The 4,942-nt window shown below is 45.9% G+C and overlaps 1 long non-coding RNA gene and 1 other non-coding gene across 2 annotated transcripts; both read left to right on the top strand.

Moving 5' to 3' along the window:
* Positions 1-2,318: 2,318 nt before the first annotated feature.
* LOC140650696 (uncharacterized) lies at positions 2,319-4,149 on the top strand. The gene is made up of 3 exons (XR_012042144.1): positions 2,319-2,431; positions 2,647-2,809; positions 3,902-4,149. It is a non-coding gene; the product is annotated as an uncharacterized lncRNA (long non-coding RNA).
* LOC140651532 (small nucleolar RNA SNORA47) lies at positions 3,553-3,681 on the top strand. The gene has a single exon (XR_012042427.1). It is a non-coding gene; the product is annotated as a small nucleolar RNA SNORA47 (small nucleolar RNA).
* Positions 4,150-4,942: the final 793 nt, after the last annotated feature.

A 4,942-nucleotide genomic window follows, 5' to 3' on the forward strand; every position in this document is an offset into this window, starting at 1 on the left:
GCTTTAAACAAGCTCTAAAAAGCTGGATGGAGGCCTTGCCCACCCAATTATCTTGTGCTCAACCAGAACAAACACCAGAAGCCCATCTCTAGTGCTTCCTGGTTATCATTTCCACATCACACTGACCTTGGTAGAAAGCTTAGCAACTGCTCATGGTCAAATAACCCACCCAGCCAGAAGCTCTGCTCTTCCTCAGCAATCACAACCAAAAAACCCCAACCTTTTGGTTGACATGGATCAGAAAATCTCTCAAAAAAATCTCCAAACAGAAAATATACCTCAGAAACACCTCAGTGGTGTTTTCCCTGCCACTGCCCTTGTGGAGGATCAGGGCACCTACATCACACTGAGCAATCGTATATGAAGAGATAGTCCTATCCAGACCTGCCTCTGAGCAAAAGTGCGGGAACACTAGGACTTTGCACAACATCATGCAACAGAGAATTGCTCTTTATAAAGCATGTGACAATGTTTCAGAAAGCAAAAGTGGTCCAGTGCTGTGCCACTTACTTGTGCATTGTATCACTTTTTTTTTAACCTATTGTTTCGTTGTTATGCTGCACAGAGGAACGTTGGACTTGCCAGGCTGGAGGAGGGTGTTGGCCTGCCGCCGTGGCGGCACCATCTGCTTCAGGCAAGGTTTGATGGAGTTTCGTTCTAGCCTTTCCACTCCGTAGGCTGGCATTTACACTAAAGAATAGCTACATGTGTACTTTCCAACACTCCTGTTTAATATTTACCATTCAGACTCATCACGTGCTTGCTGTTCTTCTTGCAGCTTAACCTTTTCTTGGTCATGAATCCTGACCTCAAGGAGAGCTGGTGAAGGATAGGCTGGACAGAAGATTGTTTCTTTCTGTTAAGTCTTAAACTGCCCACTCTCCTTGGGCTTTTTGTTGGTTTTCTTGCTATTGTTGGTTCAAGACTTCTTTCTGCCTGCCTAGATACATCTACGGCCTCCACCCCTGTAGTATCCAACTACCAATCAGTTCCTCACCACATCTGCTGTGGTAACCAAAGAGCTGCAGAACGGTTGAGGTTGGAAGGGGCCTCTGGAGGTCATCTTGTCCAACCCCCTGCTCAAGCAGGGCCACCTAGAGCCGGTTGCGCAGGACCATGCCTAGACAGTTTCTGAGTATCTCTAAAGAGGGAGCAAAACCAAGTATTATTATTTCCAATGTGCAGATAAAGAACCAAACAGAAGGATTAGGGGTTTGCCAAGGAAGTTAAGGAACTGCATCTATAATTTTGATTCACGCTAAGCCTTACTCAACATCGCTGGGCACTTTAGAGACTATTCCTGCCCGGTGGTGGTACAGGCTGAATACAGAAGATAGAAGGCTGAAAAACCAAATCCAGTGAGCAGTGTGATGGCGGTTAACTCAAGTAAGTATCACAGTTCCATTTAATCAGCATTTTGTTTGATTTTTTTTTTCGGTGGGTAGAAAGTAGCTAAATGAAAAAAACTGATGATCTAAATTTAAAAAATTAGGCAGGAGAAACAAAAAGGAAGAAGAAAGTGAAGGACTGCAGGGGAAAAAGGTTGCAGATGAACAGATGTCAGTGCAAGACTCAAGGAGCTACAAAATCTAGCCTGACTGCCTGTGCAGACTTTTTAGTCTCACAAAGCCAAGCAGCTGACGTCTGGCCAAAGCATGCTGTCTGCAGCAGCAACCAGGCTTGACCTAAGACTACTAAGACAAGGCCAGTCCACCATCGTCCTTGGTTAGAAAAGAGAAGGAACATGGAGGGAAAGCGGAGGGAGGCTGAGGAGTAGGGTCTGTAAGGCACTTACAAGGCACCGAAGGGCAGGGAACGGCAGATTAAGAGTAAGCTCTTTGTGGGATGAGGCGCTCTGCCGGCCCACGACCTGACTGAGGCTACCGCTGTGCTGGCTCCCTCGGTGGGTTGCGCTGGCTCCTCCTGGCATTTCTTTCTCAGGATCACTCCTGAGACTCCGCTCATTCTTTCTTAGGATAATTTCTGACCCTAAATGTCTTTTTAGGATGCCTTTTTAAACTACTATCTATGGATCTCGTTTTCTTTTATGGCCATTCGGTCTCTGGTCACGTTGTCCTCCTGTGACAGGTTCCCTACTCCTTCTGCTCCTCCCGAGCTGCAGGGTACCACATCAACTGCCAACTCAGTTCTCTGCCGCTCCCGGAGCTCCTCAGCGCACGGCAAGGCTGGGCAGCCGACGCGCGGCCCCGGCGGGAGGCAGGCGGGGAACTGGAGGCAGAGCAGGAAGGGAAGCAGCTTGAAGCCCAGCCGGGAGGCGCGGACCGCCTCCGCGGCGGCGCCGGGCCGGGCCGCCGCGCTCCTCCCTCGGCCGCCCCCGCGCGGTGTCGCCGCGGGGGGGCGGTGCGCCGCCGCCGCTGGCCGGACGGGACGGGACGAGACGAGACAAGATGGCGGCGGGCCCGGTGAGGAGGTAAAGGCCACCCGTGGCGGGCCGGGCCGGCGCCGGGGCCGCGCGGCTCCCTGGGGTCCGAAGCAGGGGCTGAGGCGGGCGGCTGGCTCGGGGCGGGGCGGGGAAGGGGCCAGTGCCCGGCCTCCCCGGCACGGAGCCGCGTGTGCGCGCAGGAAGGGCCCCGCCGGCGGGACGGCCAGGCCATAACCCTCGTTTTTCCCCCTGCCTTAATCAAGGAGGTTGAGGAGCACCAGCAGAGGCAGCGTGTGCCCGGTCTGCAGTGCTGAAATAACGCCGAGACACTCCAGCCCAGACGGATGAGAGCGGATAGTGCTATAGGATACGCGGTAGGGCTGTACCAAGATGAATGCTAGCTGGGCCACGGAAAGCAGTACGCAGGTACGTTCATCAACAGAGAAGTATTGCCGGATTAAAATAAGATGCAGATGAAAAACATTGTAAGGCAGCAACTGGATGAGAAAAAAATCCCACATTCTGTCGTCACAAAGATATGCAGCACTTATAAAAAGTCCATATAGAACAAAATCTGTTGGTATGCACATTTAAATACATCTTGTTCATAACAGGATGCTATTTTTGACATCTCTTCCTGCTGCTACGGATTTGTTATCTACTGGCTGAAAGCCCCTGTCACGTACACTTCATACAACCAGCTGCAGCAGCATAGGGTCTGTTCTTGCTAGAACAGAAACTCCAGTTTCATCTATGGTATGTTTTGTAAAAATATTTCATATGTATACAATAGCCCCTGTTGGCATAGGTGTTTAGTCCAGTGGCTTTCACACAACGATGAATGCGCTCCTGTTTTTACTTGCCAGCTGGGTTGTTCAGCACTGATGATATGAACATACATACTCTTCTTAGTTTATTTTAAATTTCAGAAATATGTTTGGTAAGTTGGTGCTTTGCAAAATTCACTATTAGGACTACAGAAAATTGTTTATATAAACTGATGAATGTAATGCTATTCTTAACAGCTTTAAGATATATATATTCACTAGCACTATTTATATATACACACAGTAAACTGCTAAAACTTTTGCCTCTGGATATATAGAAAAGCAACTTTGTCTAAGTGATGAATATTAAATATCGTAAGTTGGAAAAGACAACAGGATGGTTGGAGGACTGAGAAGGTAAGACAGTTAAACTTCATGCTGTATCTTACTGGTTATAGCCTCCAAAATTATAATAGTGCAATGGCAACTCATGTTCCCCTCCTGACATGAGGGAAAGCAGTACGGCATTTGCACATAAGGCTTGCATACCATTTCACCTAACCCATTTGTACTTAAAATTTTCTAAGAGGTCACTAAGGTAGGGGATGAAAAGCCCTGTTTAGCTCAATACAAGTCTTCCTACTCAATGAAGGCACACAACTGCTTGATGAGGATTAGTCAGACGTTATTTTCAGTTGTTTTGTTAACAATGCTGTGTGTATTAATGGCACTGCTTTTTCCACTTTCCTAGGTAGCATCAAGAGATAATGGGATTTGTCACACCAACGCTAAACTGAGACTAAGCTTCAACCCCTTATATGGAACTGTTGAAAGAAGAGGCTGCAGTACTGAAAGCAGTCAGTGCTTGATTGCATGAGACTGTGCCTCTCATAGAGGGTGAATGATGTCTTACTTCAAAAGCTTTATGAAATGCAAACTCAGTTAAATCCTTTCAAGTTTCTTCTTTGCAAGGCAACAATAAACCAGTGACTGACTTTTCTTAGAGCTGTTACTTGAATAATTGGGGAGAGGGAAAGCTAAGGTTCCTACTAAGGTATGCCCAAGACTTCTTGCTCTCCCTTCAGATTAAGATTTGTAGTTTGGTTTACTATCAAGACCACAGAGGTCAACTTTAAAAATAAAGGCAAAAACTTTCTTCTAGCATACAGGGGTTTTTTTCCTCCTAGTAGCAGAAGTGCCTTTTTAGATACATGGTGAACTAAAACTTAACATAGCTGTTTCATACAGAACAATTTTTTCTCACAGCTAGAAATAGGTAGCCTCTGAAAACGTGAATATAAGTTGTCAGTATAAAGGAATGCAACAGCAAAGTAAGCAATAACTCATAACTATCACTAAAAGAGTAAAAAAATAACTGCTTAGAAAGGCAAACAGTGAACTCGTTTTAATTAAGCAGTATTGCTGCAGGCATTCAGAGTGCTCATAACTATCTTCAACTCTATACTGCTGAAGTAAGGCATGCTTCAGGTTGTTAAAAAAACTTGTGTGCTTTAATTATTTAACATAGATTGAATATTTTGCTTTATATTGTATGTGTCTAAAGATATATTAAAATAAATAGCTAGCAACCTGTCCTGGTTTTACTCAACAGTGCTTGACAGTTGCGTGCATGATCCAGTAGGATGGTGAGACTACTAAGTTTCCCTTACTTGGACAAGTATCAGAAATTTAACTTGACTAAAACAGGATTAAGTTTTTTGCATTTTAGAAGAGCACTCCTATCCAGCATATGCACAAGATAGCATCAAGAAGCACACTGCTTAAACTGACA

This window comes from Ciconia boyciana, chromosome 4 (genome assembly GCF_034638445.1).
Source record: "Ciconia boyciana chromosome 4, ASM3463844v1, whole genome shotgun sequence".
Classification (NCBI taxonomy): domain Eukaryota; kingdom Metazoa; phylum Chordata; class Aves; order Ciconiiformes; family Ciconiidae; genus Ciconia; species Ciconia boyciana.